General features: G+C 44.6%; 1 long non-coding RNA gene across 1 annotated transcript in view; it reads right to left on the minus strand.

Annotated features, from left to right (window-relative positions):
- LOC144754140 (uncharacterized) overlaps positions 1-21,171 on the minus strand; it is a 71,796-nt gene that overhangs the window by 14,359 nt on the left and 36,266 nt on the right. The window contains exon 2 of the long non-coding RNA XR_013594670.1: positions 11,213-11,396. This is a non-coding gene — a long non-coding RNA (uncharacterized LOC144754140). The remainder of the gene's footprint in view (positions 1-11,212; positions 11,397-21,171) is intronic.

Consider the following 21,171-nt stretch of genomic DNA (forward strand, 5'->3'; position numbering starts at 1 on the left):
CAGGCAGTCATTCAGCAGGCATAGTCATTTTGAAAAGTTATAAGGAATTCTGAGTGCAGGAGAAGAGATTTATAGTCCCGGCCTTCTAAAATAAGTGCAGGTGCTGAGCACAGGAAAGCACTGGCACATATTAAGCACTGGAGGAGGGTAACTGCAATAGGCGCAGGTCACATGTCACCGACTCGACCCCGGCTCCTCTGACCTGTTAAAAGCAGCGTCTGGTCTGAATATCCCTATTACAGCCTTATAAGCCGTCCGGTGCTCATCCACCTACATCAGTGTGGCATCTGGCTCGCTCTTGTCCAGCTGGTGCAGGTTGCCAATGAAGGGCCAGGGCGGCGGCACGGGGGTAGGTTGGGGTCCCTCTTCTTCCAGGCCAGAATCAGGAAGAGCACCAGGGCGCCCTCCACCAGCAGGGAGAGCAGCGCTACACACCATGTGGGGGCTGGTCTCACTTTTACTTTGTTCTCTCCGATTCACTACTTCTGTTTATTTTCGGTGCTCTGTGAAAGAATTTCTATGGGTGGATAACCTGGTGTTCTTTAAGGTCACCATCTGCTATTTACTGTGATTTGAAAGTTGATATAATTAAATATGGAATGAAAAATGTGCTGTAAAATTCACAATTTTGGTCTGTTGTTTTCCAAAATATTCTTGTTGGAAGAACCCCCCACCCCCCCCCAACCCCCTTAGTAGCGGTTGGGCGCGCACACTGCTCTCGCGCGCTAGGCGCGGGTGGGGGCTGGTCTGGCAAAATTGGCCAGGGCTGCTTTTAGTTCCCAGTCCGGCCCTGGCAGTAGCGGCTTCTGCCGCATGAAGAACAAAACAACTGAAATAGTTTTGCGGCTCCTGACGCGTTTGCAAAGCACTCGCAACTTTTGGGAAACTTACTAAGGGAGTTCTTCGGTATGGAGAGGCACGCTCCAGCACCCTCTCAGCATAGAAGATTGAAAGAGAAGAAAAGGAGAGGCAAGCTCCTGCACCCTCTCGGGGTAGGGATTGCAATTTGGTTAAACCAATCACCTGTGTCAGATAGGGGAGGTTCTTAGATAGCAACTTTTCCCCAACACCTGATGTGCTGCACCCAATACCATGGGACAAGGAAGAAGAAACAGATAGAGGGCAGAATAATTATGTCAGGATGTGGACGGGATATGGTAAAGTGGTAACAGTTGGTCGACTCAACTGTTCTCAGAATGCACAGGTTATTGAATCTGGATCTGGCCTTTAGGTCCTCATTTTTTCCTTTAACCACTTTCAGGACTTTATCTTTTTAGTGTAGCTGCTCTTCATCCATCTGCTGTGAATCCTCCATAGTAGAGATGCAAAGATCCGTTTTCATGAGACAACCTTCTTGCTTCTCCAACTTGGCAGCAATGGTGTCCATCCTGAAATTAAACTTGACATTTTTGTATCAATTGCAGTGAGTCTTGACTGCAGATTTTGTAATAATTGCTCTACCTCCAGGGAGTCTGATTCAGGGGTTATCTTTGAGGAGGGATCTTCAACATCCATCTGCTTATGTATCTTGCACTTTTTGAGCTGCAGTTTAAACTGCCTGGAGTCAGAGGAGTCACAGGTATTCCCTATGGCTCACAAATCTTCAGAAACCTCTCCCTACTCCTGGGCTCTCACTTACCGTATCCACTGCCATCACCCACACCCTCAGGTACCAAGGACCAGATCCACTACACACTCCTCAGAATCCCAGACACCTGTACTGCAGCAGCACTGTTCCACAAAGGTAATCAGCAAATGATACCAGGAATATAGATGAGGCCTCCGCTCTTGCAACACAGGATCACATCTAGAGCACCCAGACAACCACCAGGCCCAGACAGGCGCCACCAGCCACTTCTTACAGCATCAAGTGACCTTCATCACCGGCAACCCTCTAGACACTTGTGGCCCCAGGCAGCCCCCATCCATCCCCGTGTCGCTGATTCAGATCCACAGTAGGGAAGTCCTTAGTACGTAGGCCGTAGCTGCCGCCGAAAGCCCCTTTCCACTGCGGCTGCCGTTTTGGTAGGGCAGCCACGGCTTCATTGCTCAAACTTCTCCAGAGTATGTTTAAGCCTCACTGCAGCTCTGCTAGAGCACCCCAAGGGTTAGAGGCAGTCATAGAGCCCAAGGGCTCTGAGCCACAACATCCATAAGGCGGCAACAGCAGCAATTAAATTGCAGCTGCCATTTTGTCAATCCTGCCACAGGTTCACCACACATCTCTCGCTGAGTCCGCTGATGAGTGGCCAGCACTTTGAGGCCCCATTTAGTAGACGGTAAGAACAGAGCAGTTTGAGGGTCCGGGGAATTAGTTTCCGACTAGGCAGCCTGACCCTATGCATCAGAAACAAGCGGCAGAGGCCCAGATCACCAGAGCACTCGAATGATGCATCCCTTTTGACTCCAGGCAGGCCACGGCCCTATTAACGCTGTTCTTAGTAGATACCTTTTTAATACTCTGTAGTGTATTTCTGATGAGACTTTCACAAACAGTATGGTACTGAGTAAACTCCCAACATAGAGTAAACAATGTTTACAATACCCACTTTCTACTCATATCCACGACATTTCTCACTGTAGGTTGGGTGACTGTGAACAGTTTGATACAGGTAATGGTTGTCTATAGTAGGGCATTAATTATGTAACAGAAGGTTAATATCCGGAGGTACTTGGTTTTATCTGAGCATTACAGTTAGGGTTACCAATATATCTGTGGTTAATTGTTAATATGAACTCAGCTACCGATGAAATCAATGGCATACCTCTTGTTTTTAGAGTAATGTATACAAATGCAGCTTGGATTATATAATCTGTGTTGTCATCAGTGATGTCATAAATGGTGTCATTGAATTTGTAATGAGGGATGCAGTATGTGAGGTTGTAAGCAGTGCATGGTGGGGTGCAAGTTATAACACTGTAACGGCCAAGTCACTCCTCTTCTGAAAAAGCCAGGCCTAGACACAACCAACCTGAATAATTTCAGACCCATCTCCAATCTCCCTTTCCTTGCCAAAGTCCTCGAAAAATGTGTCCTTTGTCAACTGAACAAACATATTGACAACATAAACTTGCTCGACCAGCACCAATCTGGGTTCATGAAATGATACAGAACCGAAACTGCAATCCTCAACATGATGAACGACATCTTCAACTCCCTCGACGCTGGCCATTGCTGTCTCCTCATCCTCCTAGACTTGTCTGCCGCTTTTGACACTGTAGACCACAGTCTTCTCATCAAAGCTCTCAAAGAACAGGCAGGCGCTGAGAAAGTGGTCCTTCAGTGGTTCTCCTCCTTCTTCCAAAACTGCTCACAAAGAGTAAAAATCAAATCCTCTGCCTCCGATCTCGTTCCCGTTAACAGAGGCATTCCTCAAGGCTCCATTCTCTCCCATCTACTGTTCAACATATATATGGAGCCTCTCACCTCCATTCTGAAAAAAGCGACTATCCCCTTTCATCTCTATGCAGATGATATTCTGATCTACTTGGAAACCTCCTCCTTTAACGACATTCAAAGACTCAACAATACACTCAATGAAGTCCAAGAATGGCTATCAACGAACCACCTCAAACTCAATCAGGGCAAAAGCGAGATCCTCCTCATCTCCAACAAGGACGAAAACCCGCAAATCGTGGAATGGCTAAAAGCTATTGGTGCCCTCAATGGAAATCTCACCTTGGCAACCTCGGTCAAATCACTGGGAATCACCCTTGACCACAAACTCTCCATGTCCAATCACATCAAGAACTCCGCCAAGAGCGCCTTCCTCAATCTGAAGCTCCTTAACAAAATCAAACCCCAGATCCCCACCTCTGACCTCAAGGAAGCCACCCAAGCCCTGGTATTATCCAGACTCGACTATGGAAACACAGTTCTTTCCGGGACAGCTCACTCTCACCTAGCCCCCCTTAAAACCACCCTCAATGCTGCAGCCAGAATGGTCACCGGAATCAAGAAATTTGACCACATTTCTCTTGCGCTCAGAGATCTAAAGTGGCTCCCCGTCTAAATGCGGGCCAGTTTCAGAACTGCCTGCCTCACACACAAAACCCTGCACACAGAGAAACCAGAACACTTAGCCTCCAAGCTCAAGAAAGCCGGACAAGCGAGAAGCCTCAGGAGTTCCAACTCTCTCCTACTCATTCCCTTAAAAACGTGTGAACATAATACTGCTGCCCGCTCTTTTGCAGAAAACGCCCCGAAAATCTGGAATGCCATCCCAGTCAACATCAGAACCACTCCCTTCTTTTCAAAATTCAAAAGCCTCCCTAAATCTCTCTACCTCAACCGCACCTTCCCGAACGCAATTACGTGATGCTCTCATCTCCACCAGGCGGCAGCTCTAGTCGTGCCTCCCCTAGGACTTAAAACTACCTCATGACCCCTCCCCCGCAATGCCTCGCCTCGTCCCCCTCGACCTCTCTACCCCAACGGCTCACCGGGAACACTCAGCAGAACTGTAAAGCCTCCTTTCTGAACATTTTCTCCCTCAACAGCTTACCTCGGACACTCAGCATAATCTGTAAAGCCTCCTTTATTTTTTTACTTTTTCTGTATTTGTCCTTCAATGCCTTTGCCCTGTTTTTTGTCTCCTTTTTCATCATGTTGTAAAGTGCTCCGATACACTCGGGTCTGTCTAGCACTATAGAAGACTTCCAAATAAATAAATTTAAAAAAATGATGGATTTCTGTAATTTTTTTAGTTCAAAGCATTATGTTGGTGCTGATATATTCAACCAACTGCAACATCACTTTAACCTTTGTTTTTTCCAATGAATTGTCCAAACAATATCAGATCTTTTTATCACGCCTAACTATAATGTCAGTTTAACCTTTGTTTTTTTTCAGTGACTGTATTACCTACTTGCTATCACTAGTAGATAGTTATAGATAGGCCACAGTCTCCATAGGAAGAACATTTTTGTTTTGACAATAACTTTGGTGGCATTGATGAATTCTCACAGAATTTTTGCTGACTTCAGCTGCTGTCTCGAAAGTTTTGGGGTGATTCGTCAAGTGAGCCCGAGATAAATGGGGCATCCCGAAACCTATTTCCCTGGTGAAAATGTCCATACGAATTTAAGACCCCACTAGAGCCCGAACAGCTGAAAGGAATTACTCCAAATGTGTAACCCTAGGCATAAAACTCCATTCTGCTTGCGGCATTTGCGGAGTTTTGGCAACTCCACGTTCCGTGTAGAATGCAGAGTTGCTGAAAAACTCTGCACTCCGCAACGGAGTGGAGTTTCTTTTGTGTTGGCATACCAAAAATGAGTGCTCGTGATTGCTGTCGAGATTTTCGAGCGCCACGAGATTTACTAGGCAGCCAGATGGTCCCGCAAGAGTTTGCAGTCACTAACACATCATTCGAGCGTGCCAGCGGACTTCTGGTGGGGGTTTTGTGAGGAACACGATCCTGAACGCGCACGACCTACCGCAACTGCAGTTTGGCGAAGGTTCTCTCCCTGAGCAGCTTCAAAACCTTCTTGAAATGATGATTTAGAGTAAAACAACTCCTCAAATTGACATTTGGCTATTCTGTTTTGTGCAAGAAGTACATTTTCTTTTTTTACTTTTGTTTTCAAGAGGAAGGAAGTGCCCTGGACCCTCCAACTTCCTGTCCCTGTCCAGCAGGCTACTCCTGGTGCTTTCTCCATCTCCTGGTCACTTTTCATTTGGATCTGGAGCTGGAAGTGTCACTGGAAGCGTCCGACTGCTAGGATGTGGTATCCGGGTGGTGGATCCACCACCCAGATAACCCATCCTAGCAGTCGGACGCACAAACTCGGTGCGCTCTTCTCTCACCGAGCCGCTTTTTTAGGACGCCATTGACCCTATTATCTTTGCCTCTACCCGGCAAACAAACCCGGCAAAATTCACCATACGTTTCCTCGCCGCTTGTTCAAGGCGGACGAAACGTTTTCACCGTAACTCCTCCAGCCTTATGATACCTCCTCATTGTAGCCCTACAGCCCTGATGAGTCACATCTCCATCACGGTGTGACGAAACACGTGTCGGCTGGCTACCTCTTCACTGTACTGTCCATTGTTTGACTTATAAAAAAACTTTTTCACAAGAAATTTGAATCTTGAGCTTCTTTTTCGACCTTTTACTCTGCACAAGTAGACAACGTAGTCCGCACAAACGGACCATCAACCAAACGTGCGTGTGCACAGGAACCACTCTCAAGCTCTATCACATAGATGCTTCCTTACAGATAGCTGTCTGGAGGAGTTTATGGGTCTTAACAGAAAATGGGGTGTGTCCCAAGGATGGAGACATGGGATCTCCACTCCCTTACCACCTGATCAAGTTACTTTCCACACAGTTTCCTCATTCATCTTTTCATTAACAGTATTAAGGGTGAATATCCAAAAGGCCTCTCTTTGTTTGCATATCTCTGTGTCGTTACTACCTGGTTTGGATTTCACCTTTTCCAAAATCTGCCATTGGAGATCTTTCTCTTTGTGTTTATTTTCATGGCAATGTTGCACCATGGGAGATGCAAGTCTTTGTGTCCTGATTGCAGATTTGTGCTCGACGTATCGTACCCTGAACTCCCTGACAGTTTCTCCAATGTAAGCCAGCTTACACGGACAGGTGATCAGGTAGACTATGTTTTGACTCCTGTAGTAAGTCATATCCTTTATGATGCCAGAGCAACCTCTATATTCCCATTGGCATGTCACAACCGCCGTTTCACAGGTAGCACATGCGCCGCATCTGTGGTTGCCTTTAATCACTGAAAAACCCATGATGGACCTCTGAGTAGGAGTGTTTTTGGGTAGGTCCCTAGTACACACCAATCTTTAAGAGTCGCATTTCTGCGGTATGCTAGTATGGGTCTCAGAAGATTGTCCTGATCTTATTGGCATTAAGTATGTTCCAATTTTTATCCAATATTCTTTAAAGCACAAAGGAGAGTGATTGATGGCACATACTAGCTTGTTTGTCTTCCTTTGATGTATCCGTGAAAGAAGGGCATCTCAATTGAAATATCAGGCTCTTATAAAACGAATTTCGTTGCATGCACTGCATCGCAGTTAGGGATGCAGTGCGCACAACGAAATTTGTTTTATTTATTTATATGTTTACTTACCTGTAAACCTCCGTAATCCATAGTTACTACCCCCCACCCTCTCCCCCTCTCCACGTCACCGCCCAGCAGCTACTCCCTCTACCGACCGCGGCTGAGTCCAGTAGGTCTCTCCCCCCCTAGACAAAGAAGATGTCATCTATAAACGTAAGCCAAAATCTCACACTTCCAAAGAACGGAGCTACTTCATTAAAAATGTGTTTATGCTCAGACTCTTTGTAGCATTATTCCAATCGTGGTAACGTCCCCAAAAGCACACGAGAAGAAGAAAAGTTCCAGAAATGTGCCATTTGTTTGTATCGATAAAGTTTTATTTGAATGTTCCTTGAATTTATTCAATGTTCATTGACATTACTTTCACATCAATAATTCGTTTCAAGCATCCATTTTCATTGCCCAATGCATTTCGATCACTTGGCCCTTCATCAGGGGCTCTATATATTGCAGAAAAAGGATTGTACACAACTATTAATTCTTGTATAAAAGTCTGTGCACACGGGTGGAAAACAGGGTTGTTTTCTGCCCGTGTGCACAGACTTCTTGTTTGACAATTTGGTTATACACAGTGAGGGATATAAGGTCTAAAAAGTCTAAATGCTGGACTCTGATATCATGGTTAATTATTTTTTGAATTATGTCTTTTATACATGAATTAATAGTTGTGTACAATCCTTTTTCTGCAGTATATAGAGCCCCTGATGAAGGGCCAAGTGCCCGTTTTTTGAATATATGCTCAGACTCTCCCATGTAGATATTAGCAATCCTGGAGCACAATAAGCTTCCATGCTCGTCCCCTCTATTTGCTGCTACGTGTTTCCTTTAACTCAGAGTAGTTGTTACATAGCAATAGCTGTAGGCACTCTAAAAAAAACTATCTGGTCTTTCTCCTGCAGTTCTACTGAGCAGTGCTGCTACAGATTCTTTGGATTTTTGTTGTGGTATATTAGTGTACAGCGCCTCAATATGTAATGTTACTAGAAATTCTCTCTCAGGGTTGGAAGGCATGTTTTCTATTTTGATTATTATGTCCCCCGTATATGTAATGTAAGATTGATAATTACAAGTCAGGGGGCATAGAAAGGCATCAACATATTTTGAGATAGGTTCTGTGCTGGAATTTATAGAGCAGATGATGGGTACAGTGGTGGATTGTTGATGTCTTGGGTACCTGGTATGATGCTGGAATCACATGGTTTGTTTTTGGGCAAGATGGCATCAGACTAGAGACCACCTTCACCTCTCTCCTGCCTGGCAATCAGCGATCGGAGCGGCCTGCGAGGGGTTGCGAGTAGTGGCTGGACTCCGGGGGCCATATTATCAAGAAAGGGCGATACATTATCGCCGCTTTTATCGACGGCCCCCAGCGCCTAGAGACCCTTACGGGTGATTGTGCGCTTTAGAAATGTGGATTATTATTATTATTATTATCGGCAGGAAACTGCTGCTAAAGCGGCGATAATGGGCCGGATAATATGCCCTTGTGAATTCCCATAGAAGCCCAGGTTAACACCAGAACATGGGCTTCTATGGGAATTTACAAGGGCATATTATCAAGCCCATTATCGCCGCTTTAGCGGCAGTTTCCTGCCGATAAAAGTGGCGATAATGTATCGCCTTTTCTTGATAATATGGCCCGTGGTGCTCTGGTGTGCCCCGGACCGACTTTGTGGTGGGGCAGACATAAGGCCTGCACCTGCGGGGGATCGGGCGCCAGTGAAGGGCGCTGAGAGTCTCTAGTGCGGCTCCTGCTTACGGCTTCTGCTGGGGGCGGATGTGCCTAGGCTTCTGCTTGGTCACTGGGGACACTCCACGCCATCCCGTAAGAAGCACTGACTTCAAAGGCAGCTCGAGTAAGACCCAAGCTGCGAAGAACTACAGCAGCTATGGGGCCACGAGAGAGGTCTGACCCCAAAGTGGACAGCAAGAAAAGTGACCCACGCCCCCTCCCCCCGCCCCCAGAGCTGATAAACAGGCTATAACACTATCGGAGAAAAATGAACCCCCGGTGAAAGTAAAAAACACAACCTGCTATAACAACTTTATTTTTACCCCTAAGTGATGGCAAAAGTGACACAAAAAATGAAAGCCAAACGGAAACAAGCAATTACAATGCAATGGTTTCGCCTTTGGAAAAGTTAGAGCTATTGGCATTATGACAAAATTTGTATTTATGTGTTGGTTTTGAAAACAGATAAATAAATGGCATTGTCATTTATATTGCCATTAGCTTAATCTCTCGCAAATGTGAGACCTATTGTACCCTACGGACGAGCTCAGCAGACAGCAATTACTACCACACACACACACCCCCAGAGCCAGCCACACACACCCAGATCCAGCCACACACACACCCAGAGCCACACACACCCAGAGCCACACACACACCCAGAGCCACACACACACCCAGAGCCACACACACACCCAGAGCCAGCCACACACACCCAGAGCCAGCCACACACACACCCAGAGCCACACACACACACACCCAGAGCCACACACACACACACAGAACCACACACACACACACACACACCCAGAGCCACACACACACACACACACCCAGAGCCACACACACACCCAGAGCCACACACACACACCCAGAGCCACACACACACCCAGAGCCACACACACACACCCAGAGCCACACATCAGAGCCACACAGCAGAGCCACACACACACACCCACCCAGAGCCACACACACCCACCCAGAGCCACACACACCCACCCAGAGCCACAAACACACTCAGGAGAGCAAGCACAGCTAGGGGGCAGGGAAGCAAGCAGTGACAAACAGCCTGTCTAGCGTTTTCCAATATGGTTGGCTCGCGCGGCGTGAAATTTATTTCTTACTTCATCATGATTGGCTGGAGCTCGGCTAAAATTAAGCAATTGGTCTTCCTAATGCAAATCAGCACTGACTCTGGTCCTCTTGGAAGCAGTCCATCCTCACTAATGGTCATGCCACCCTGCAGCCCACTGCATTTTTAGTTGGGAAATTTGAGATTCACACCTTGTGAATCTCACAGACTAAGCTACACCCCTGCCTAATCTTGTCCTCGCCGTCCCCACACTCACCAATGATGATCAATGGCATATTGTGGCATATTACCCTCTGCGCATCTATATATAAAGATATGTATATATACATAACTAGAAATATTTTCAATCAGTAACTGTAGTTAAAGGATCTAATCCCGTTTTATTTTATTTTTATTTCTGAATAAAAAAGTGCTTGGAACTTCCAGAGGTAAACTGTATGTAAATACCTCAAGTAATAGGCTTGTGGGGCAAATCGCATCGTTTTATCTTCCATTCTGCATTCGTTTCTCCGGGTGCGCCGGAGATATGCATTTTTAAGCATATTCAGAACGCGGGGCGTGAAATTAAATGTATGACAGAGTGAGAAAAATATACAGAGTTTTTGGAGATGCCGTTTTTTAAAGAGAAAAAATATTAATGCTATGCAGATCTGGAGAGTGGGGGGCGCAGCCGCTCGGTGGTGGAGTGACCCCTCTCTCCAGGAATTTGTGGCTCACTGTTCCCTCCCCCTGTATCTGCCGCCTCCATTGAAGTCGCCGGGTTGCTGCCAGGTCGCCTTATACATAAGAGGAGGGGGAGAGCATGGGAGCTCAGTGGGGCCCCCCCGAGCCGCACTCTCACCCAAGGCAACGGGCAGAATGGAACGGATTCCTTCCAACATATGTTTTCGCCAGATAAGTAAACAGTGTGTGACGGAGAGAAGAAAAAAACGTAAAGGAAAGACGAAGAGGGGGAAAAAAGCATTTGCAATTTAATGAAATTACAGCTCTCAGCTTAGGGGGTCGCGTCACATGTGAACCCTAACCAGGTGGCACAGCGGGCTACTGTGTCCACACTTCAGGGTTTTCTGTGTAACAATGGGGCCACTGGTCTGGGCTAACACATTCATCCTTTGAATTCAGTAAAATTAGAACCATGGAGATGGGCAATATTAAACATCAATCATCAACGTAAGGAAATGTGGTTTTCTGTGAACTATCACTCTGTGGAACAGTCTCTGTGTCTGTCCAAACCCTAGAGGAGTGTCAACACAAAAACACTGCCATCTGGACCTCTGGAGACCCATTCTCACCTTATTGGCTAGCAGGATGCAGGGCACCGGAGCGCCATTAGGCAGCGTGGTCTTGCTGTCCAGATCCTCTTTCCATTTCTGGCTGCTCAGGAATGAGGCCCGATTGGTGACGTCAAACATGATCACTCAGGCTGCGGCTTCCCTGTAGTACAGGCGGGTCATCGAAGTAAAGCGTGTTCTTGGCCTTCGGAAAAGAGCACAACACAATCAAGCATGCATCATGGGTTCACCGTGCCCACCCAAAACACGCCGACACGCCCCTGCATCCAGAATTCAATACAAATGCCATTTTAATTGATGAAGTTCTGTTAAGTACCTCCTCCAATATCAGTAACTCATAAGGTAGCACACAACTCACACTAATATTCTCATATAAGCATTAAAGCGTTTCATATAAACTGCACAAATGTCTAAAAATCAGTCAAACTGCGTTGGTCAGTGGTCTAGTCCTTTTGCTGAAAAATCACTTGAGGGCATTATAAAAACAAAAATCAGACTCTGCCATGCAAGTCACAACGAAATAAAGCACAGACCAAAAAACACAGATAAGGATACAATACAATAGAAAAACACAATATGACAAAATACCATACCAAGCATGGGCATGCAATAGGTGTGGCTTTAATGTGCACAAAAGCATGCAGCTAGCTCACTCTGCCATCACAAGGGAGCATCTCACAGCCTGCACTTATACAGATATAGTGCGCACCATACATTTGTGCAGGCATTCCCGCTCGCCGCGCCAAACAAACTGCCCACCCAGCACTCCTACGCCTCCCTTCTACAATACACCCAGCTCTTACTCTGTACTCACACTTCACGTACCCTGCACTCTTACACCACACACCCATCACTCACTCATAACATACTCTCTCATCACTAAAACACCACTTCCACCAATCCTTCAATCACCCGCCGGTCACCCTCCATACTCACACATCTGTCACCATGCCCTCCCACTCGATGGGTGACTAATAGAATAGGAGAGGATGGAGTTTCCTATGTCACGTCTTTGGAAATTGCAAACTAGCTCGCACAATACTATGCCGCCTTCTGTAAGGCTCGGCCATAGGCCGACACCACTCAAATAGAAAACTACCAGGGAGAATGGACAATCCCAACCCTGTCGGTGGAAGAACGACAGGCCCTGGAGCAGGACATAGGACTCTCGGAGTTACTGACTGCCATTTTCAGTCTAAAGACAGGAAAACCCAGGATCCTAATGACATACGTGCCAAACCTTTAAAGACAAGCATTTACAATGCCGGAGACACGGACAGCGGGAGGGCGGGGGGTGGGAACGGGCACACGGACAGCGGGAGGGGGGCGGGAACGGGCGGAGGGGGGGGCGGGAACGGGCACACGGACAGCGGGAGGGGGGCGGGAACGGGCACACATGGACAGCGGGAGGGTGGCGGGGGAAGACAGGACAGCAAGCACTCACCAAGGATGACTTCTTCCGGCGGCGGTCAGCGGAATGAAAAAAAAAACCTTCCCAAAAAAAAAAAAACACGCCCACAGCCGCATGACGTAGCGAAAAGCCTAAAAATCGCCGGAACGCCCACGAATCTGCTCCCAGAATGACGAGCAGATCTCTCTTCCAATGGCTAGCCTCCATTTATGGAGCTAGCCAATGGAAAGAGAGGGCGGGCCAACACACACATACTGTAAATATTAGATTTCGCCAGCGCCGAAAAGCTGCACGGTGCGCAGCTTTCGACAGGCGAAACCTAAAAAAGTAATGGGACCCTAGAGAGTGATTCAATGATTATAACAGATGGTAGCCACTGCCCGGGGACGCACAAACGATGTTAGGAATTACTGATTTGGCTGAAAGCGCAGCGGTAATTAAGTTGATAATTGACCCAATTACAATGTTGAAAGATAAGAAATAAGAACAAGTATCTGCTTTATGTAATCAGGCCAATAAGGATGGCATCCCAGAGGTATCAGATGTATATGGCAATGTATTACCCTCCCGTACTGGGCTGACTGAACAAAGTGAACAGTATCATGACGGGACAGGAGAAAAGTTCTTCTCCCTTACTGAAGAATCGGAGGCGTCAGGTATTAATGCATCTAGTAGCAGTAAGGAGGAGGAGGGCTCATCCTCAGATGGCAGCACCACAGTGGAAAAACATACTACGCCTAAGAAAAAAATCCAAACTGACATCAGGGAGAATTTCCAGACGAACAACCGATCAAGAACGAGAATTAGGTGAAGAGTTGGGTTGGGATTACTCCACATCATCAATACTGTCCCCAGAGACATGAGATGAAGAAAGGAAGCTCTTAATTTCCCAAGGAGGAGAATCGGAGCAAAGGAAGGGGGTTAGCTCTGATTTACAATCTTTGAGATCTTTCTAAGATGACGTCAAAGTGGATAACCGACACGCAAAGACAAGCTACAAAAAATTTGCAAGGATCTGTACGGAAAGTGGAAAAGATTTGTTCAGATATTGCAGAGCAGATGAGTATGGTAGAATCGAGGACAGAGGTATTAGAAAAAACTGTAGAAACCATCCAGGTACAGTCTAAATTCACGACAAAAATCTCAAAGATGTTATGTGGAAAATGGAGGACTATGGAACCGATGTCCACTAAATCCATCTAAACATGCTGTTGCTGCAAAAAAACCATATTGATATGCTTTGGCAACTTTCTGCTCCATCAGGCTGTCTATGATCTAGCTAGACCCAATGCCAAGAGACAATTCTAAGGGTTTGATTTCTTTGCCAAGCCTGACTTTGCCCATGCGACGGTGGAGCGAAGATGGCGGTTAGCCAATTAATGACCCCATTTCAAGAGGCTGGAGCTTTGGTATTCTTGCAAAACCCTGCCGGACTCAAGGTGGTTTATAAGGGTCAAAATGTCAGTTTTAATTCTGAAATACAAGCGTGAAATATGTTGGATGACATTGTAACGGGGTCTAGGGGGTCTAAAATGTGAAATACAAAAGTAAAAAAAAAGATCCTATAAGCGAGTAAAGAAATGCAACAGATAGCACCGAGGATAAACACGGGATGATGTAGTTTGTGGTGTAGCTATAATAGTAGGATGGAGGGAAGAGAGGTGGGAGTATTCGGACGTCCTCACACAGGCTCATGTTTGAGCCTGGTTGCCTAGATAGTGCTGGGGTAGGAGGGGTGGGGGAGGGAGTTCAGACAGGCAAAAAGAAGCCTACACAGAGTGTTAGAGATTTGAAACTGGGGTATAATCATCTATACAAAAAAGTCTATGGACAAAAGAATTATATTAATTGTTGGAGGCCTATTTGTGTCAGGTGCATGGCATCTACAAAACGGGGGTTGTGAAAATTACCTCTATCTGTGGCTTGAATGATGTAAAAAAAGACAAAATGTGGCAGTAGGTTTACAGTCAATGGGTGTCAATGTTGTATGTCTTCAAGAGACACATATAGAGGGTGCACAAACACATGTTTTGAAAACACTAGGGTTTAGGGTGATAAGTGCAACGACACAGGGTGCCAGGGTGTGAGGGGTTGCAATTTTAGCTAAAGGCAGTGGGCTGTTGTTTAATCAAGCTAAATCTGATAAATTTGGTTTCTGGGCAACTACTGAATGCCAATATGGGGTTGGGCAGAAATTAACACTCTGCTCTATAAATGGAATCAACTGTGACAATCCGGTGGTGTTGGAAGATGTCTCAAGTGAACTTACCCATTAGACTCTGATGGTCTGTGGGGATTTTAATATTACCTCCTAGTGACAGGTCTATCAAGGAGGGGTGACAATATGTGGGTAGGAAACCTAGAGTATTTATGGCACTGACAAATATGTCAGATACATGGATTAGTAGATGGCTGGCAGCTGGGAAAATCAACAGACCCGGGGTACACATATTTTTCTAATCCACACCATACCCTCACTAGATTATATTATTTGTTCATCTCTAATTCTTTAAAAACAAGTTGTCTAATAGAGAAATTGCCTCATGTCTTGTCGGATCACAATCTACTAATATTTAGCCTAGAAGTAAAGATGGTAAATCCTATAATGAGACCGTAGACATTTGAAAGATCCCTGCTTGTAAATATAGGTTATTGTACATATATGAGGAAATGGATTCTGAATTTCTTGGAAGACAACCTAGAGAGTTCCACAATTGAAGTAGTGTGGGATACCTTAAAGGCTGGAATCAGGGGTGAAACATTGTGATACTCCCTAAATGCGAATAAACAAGACAGGCAATCTATGAAGACATTACAGGATAATTTGAGGATGGCAGAAAAAGAATTGGTAAGGGCTGTGATAACAAATGAGGATCTAGAGAGAATACAAAGACAGGTTGCAATCGCCATGGCTGCTATTATTAACGTATTTACTCATAAGGCTCGAAAAAAAACGTTAGCACTAAAAGAGGTAGGTTATGAAATGAATGAGCAAATTGGTCATCAACTTGAGGTACGCACAAGACAGAAGACCTCTCTAAATTTGATCCGAGAGATTAAAGACCTTATTTTGGGCCAAATAACTAACCATGAACACATACGAGAGGCTATCAGGAGGTTTTATCAAGATCTTTCTGCAGCAGATGTGGTGTGTGGGCAGCGAGATATTGAAGAGTATCTGGATTATATTCCATGCAAAAAATTTGAGGTGGAGGATCAGGAGAGTTTTGATTGCTCACCTGATGAAGAGGAAATGTTAATGCCGATTAAAGGCTTATCAAGTTCTAAAGTGACTGGAATGGATTGTATTCTGACCAAATTCTATGTCATCTTTATAGATCAATTAAAAACTGTTGTGTCTGACCTAATGGTACATATTTTTAATGGCGGTCAACCTCAGAGTTCTTGGTCAAGGGCGAAAATTGTAATCTTTCCAAAAAAGAACAAACGTTCAGATCAAATGGGCTTATATTGGCCGATAACACTCATTAATGCTGACTCAAAAATATACTCAAAAATGCTATCCAATAGAATAGCACCTATCATAAAGTGATTTCCAAACAACAACATGGATTTGTTCCATGGAGGTCCACCATAAATCATATTGAAAGAGTCATTGCTTTATTTGATGCTACCAATGTGGCAGGAGACCCTACAGCTCTAGTTTTACTAGATACTGAAAAAGCTTTTGATAGGGTCTTGTGGAAATATTTGTGGGTTATTATGTCTAGGTTAGGTATTAGGGATGTGGGTCTAGAAAAAGGGTTTTTAGTCAGGTAGAGAAAGGGCGCACAGCTAATGATTAGCACTCTGTGTAAGTCCGTTCAAGTGTGCTGTGAGGTGCAAAAAGGTGGAGGGGATAAGCCCTATAACCCCCCAATTTCGGTAGTGGCCACAGCCACCACTGTGTAAAGTACAAAACAAATCACCTATGCACACTCTCGTATATACATTAGTTATGTCAAGTGGACATGGAAAGCAAAGGACACAAAGCCTATTACACAAACAATTTGAAATAAAAGATCTTGTCCTTGGAGTGAGTTGTTCCAACAATCGTGTCATTAATGTTCGACAGAAGCCAGCCGACACGTGTTTCGTCGCACAGGGGAAAGTATCCCGCGACTCCTCAGGGCTCAAAAAACAAAGAGTGTCGGGTAATCATGGTACGAGGAACCGGCTTCAGATGCACCCGTCTGCTTTTCCGAGACTTACTAAATAGAAAACCTTCTTTATCGTCATCATCATCTTTTTACTACAGCTGTTCGAACTTACTGGGAGCTTTAATAATACATCCCGGAATTTCCATACTTCATTTTGGAGTGTCCTGGATTACCTGTCCGATACCCTTTCTCCAGCATCTTCTGATTCTGGAAGATTGAAATTTCTGGAACGACTTCCTTTGCCTACCTTCAAGTCCTGGGCCCTGTCGGGTCGCAATTATCACCGACAGAGCAACTTCCGTTGCGACACTCTTTGTTTTTTGAGCCCTGAGGAGTCGCGGGATACTTTCCCCTGTGCGACGAAACACGTGTCGGCTGGCTTCTGTCGAAAATTATAGACACGATTGTTGGAACAACTCACTCCAAGGACAAGATCTTTTATTTCAAATTGTTTGTGTAATAGGCTTTGTGTCCTTTGCTATCCATGTCCACTTGACATAACTAATGTATATACAAGAGTGTGCATAGGTGATTTGTCTTGTAAGTATTAGTGATGGGTTTATTCAGGCAGTGCAGAGACTCTACGTTAATTCATCAGCGTCAGTAAAGGTTAATGGTGTGTTATCTAAAGCATTCGCAATATCCCGAGGCAAGAGGCAGGGGTGACCCTGCTCTCCACTTTTATTTGCGGTCTATATCAATCCATTTATCTGTAGATTGGAAGATAATGCTTAAATATCTCCTGTATGGTCACAAAATTATCCAGCAAGACCCTAGCCGATGACATAGCTTTGGTAATCGCTGACCCAAATACCACCATGAGAGCTATTGAAGATGAGGCCAGGCGCTTTTGACAAATCCCAGGTTATGCACTCAACCTAAGTAAGACACAGATTGTTCTGACCGACAAAGCAAAAATTAATGATAAACGCATATTAAAAACAGCCACTTATTTAGGTGTCTGTATATCTTCTAATCTAGATAATGTGGTTAAGCTTAGCATGGAGCCTCCTATAGATACGATGCAAAAAGGTCTCCAACGCCTTAATAATTTGCATTTATCTATTATAGGTAGAACCAACGTTATCAAGATGGTGTTTTTCCCAAAGATTTTATACTTGTTTAGAGCAGTATGCATATAATTCATTACACAGTGGTTTAAAGTAATAGAGCGATTGTGCTCTAGATTCATCTGGGCTTATTCAAAACCACAGCGTGCCTACAAATCTCTTATCCTATCTAGAGACAGATGCGAGTTGGCACATCCCAATTTTAAGGTATAATATTGGGCCCCGTTATCACTCTATGCTATAGTAGGGAGCTACTACAGAATGAAAGGGAGGATGTACGGCTTGATGCAACGCAATCTATTTTTGAACTGGTGTTGGGCAGAATGTGTAGTGGCTGTCTATGGCATCAACTACTTGACAGCTACTACAAAAAAGTTTGATTCAAATCTCTCTTTAGTGTGTTTACAGTATGGAGTGCATAGAATTTCTTTGTATACACCGTAAGCGGACAATCAAACTCTCCCAGAGATATTTAGAGAATCTTGTATGAGCAAATGGAAGAATGTGGGAATTGTCCAGATTGGCTGCTTTTTCACCACCATAGGGATACAATCCTTTGAAGAACTGAAAAAGGATTTTAATCTAGGCTGGCGGGACATTTTTTAGAGATGTTCTGTGGTGGAAGGTGGGGGGAAAGGTGCACTTTGAGAAAGTTAAAATATGCACTATTGGGGAGATATATACATTTATTAATTAAGTACTACCAGATGATCTGGATATATTCTCACAGAAGTGGCAGGAGAAAGTAGGAATCACCAATGAGGAATTTATTCATGCATATGAAATGTCACAAACATGTTAATGTCCATGAGATTACAGGCACAGTTTTTTTAGACTTTTTTTGTATTACACCCCTGAAATAATCGCTAAATGGGGGAGTGGTATGGGAACATTCTGCCCGAGATGTGCAACTTTTAAAGCAGATAGTGTAAATATATTTGCATCTTGTGATGAGTTAACAAAATTGAAGAAAGATATTGGAAAATGTCTGACTGAGGTGTTACAAATGGAAATAATTTTGACCAATGATTTATTTATTTATTTATTTAAAAGGTTTTATATAGCGCTGCTGGACCCAAGAGTATCAGAGCGCTTTACATGGTAAATATACATGATAAGATACAATAAACAATTGACACAGAGCAAAAGATTCAACAAGATAAAAAATATTGTGTTAAATGAGTGAAGGGGCAAAGGAACAGGGGGATAGTAGAAGGGATAGGGGGAGTGGAGGTTGGAGAGAGAGAGGGGGTGAAGTGAGGGAGAGTGATTCGAAAGGGGGAGAGGGGTTGGGTAAAGAGCGAGTCAGAGCAGAGAGATAGTGAACAGGGTCAGAGTCAGTAACATTAGGAACCCCAATATTTATTGAGGAGGAGTACTTTGAGTCTTTTTTTGAAGAGAGGGTAAGAGGGGTTGCAGCGAAGATCCTTGGGGAGTGAATTCCAAATCGTAGGAGCATTACCAGAGAACGCACGTGATTGGGTCTTTTTGCATTTAAGTCTAGGAGGTATAAGGACAAGAGAGTTAGTGCTCCTCAGGGACCTGGAGCACCCTGCCTTTTGTAGTTTGCTAGAAAGGTAAGAGGGGGTGTTTTGGTGGAGAGCTTTGTGCGTGAAGCAAGCAATCTTGTAAGTGGATCGACCTTCAATTGGGAGCCAGTTTAGGTTTTTGAGGACAGGAGAGATATGGTCAAATTTTTTACAGTCAGAAATAAGTCTGGCAGCTAGGTTGAGAACAGATTTAATCGGAGCTAGGTGGACTTTAGGAGTGCCGGCAAGAGTGGCGTTACCATAGTCAATCCTGGAAAGGACAAGAGATTGGACAACGATTTTGAAATCATCAGCTGGAATGAAGGGTTTAATTTTTTTGAGGTGGTGAAGGGTGAAAAGAGCACTTTTGGCTGCATTTTTAATGTGGGGGATGAGATTTAGATTCTGATCGATGTTGATGCCTAGGGATTTGACAGAATTAGAGGTGGAGAGGGAGCAATTAAGTGCTTTGATATCATTGATCCAGAGTTGAATGGGAAGGGAACTGTTTTTGGGAGTGAAAAGGATGAGTTTGTTTTTTTTAGGATTAAGTTTGAGATGATTGAGATGGAACCAAGTTTGGATTTTAATCAGCGTGTCATTGATGTGAAGGATGTCATTGTGGGATTTGATTCTGTAGTATAGTTGAGTATCGTCTGCGTAGAGGTGGTAACTGATTTTGGCTTATTTGAGAATGAGTTTGAGATTGAGATGAGATTGGGGAGAGGAGTTGGCCTAACGGCTAGGGCGCTCGATCTCGGACCTGGGGATATGGGTTCGAGTCTCGGTAACGACGCCAAAAACAAAAGAAAAAGAAAAAAAACTCCTGTGATTCTGGGCAAATCACTTAATCTCCCCGTGCCTAAAATGAATTTGTGTCCTCATGTAATATAACTGGTGATATGTAAAGCGCTCTGATACCTGATTCAGTTCGGGTCTAGTTCGCGCTACATAAAACTGCCAAAAAAAATAAAAAATGAGGGTGAGTGGTGCCATAAAGAGATTAAATAGGGTTGGTGAGAGGATAGACCCTTGAGGGACTCCGAGTGAGACAGGTTGAGGTTTGGAGAGGCAATGACTAAGCTTAATTTGTTGTGATCTATTTTGGAGGAATGAGTTGAACCATTTGAGTACAGTGCCTTCAATGCCAAAGCGATCTTTGAGGGTGTTAAGAAGGGTGGGATGGTGGACAGTATCGAAAGCAGCTGAGAGATGAAGGAGGATTAGTAGTGAGGATTCGCCTTTGTCTAACGAGTGATGTATGTCATCTGTAACATTGAGTATAGCAGTTTCAGTACTGCATCCCTTTCTGAAACCAGATTGGAAAACGTCAAGGAGATTGAAGGAGAAGATATGGTTGTCTAATTGAGACAAGACACATTTTTCAAGGGCTTTAGAGAGGAAGGGAAGGTTCGAGATAGAGCGTAGATTGTTCAGGTCATTTGGATCAGCGGTGGGGTTTTTAAGAATGAGGGAGATTTGACCTAGCTGAAGGGAGGCAGGAACACAGCCAGTGGACAGTGAGGAGTTGATGATATCGGACTATAATGGGGCAATGATGTATTTGAGTTCTTGAACTAAATGGGCGGGGAGAGGATCTTTGGAGTGAGAGGATGGTTTGAGTTTAGAGATGATGTTGATGATAGTGGTTTCTGAGATTAGACTAAATTCGCTCCATGATGCCTTATTTTTGGAAAAGAGAGTGGGAGGGGAAGAGATGGGACGAGATGTGGGGGAGAGGAGGGCAAAAGTGATTTAGGAATGTTCGGGAGGGTGTGTTGGTTGAGGG

Source organism: Lissotriton helveticus, chromosome 5_1, assembly GCF_964261635.1.
Source record: "Lissotriton helveticus chromosome 5_1, aLisHel1.1, whole genome shotgun sequence".
Classification (NCBI taxonomy): domain Eukaryota; kingdom Metazoa; phylum Chordata; class Amphibia; order Caudata; family Salamandridae; genus Lissotriton; species Lissotriton helveticus.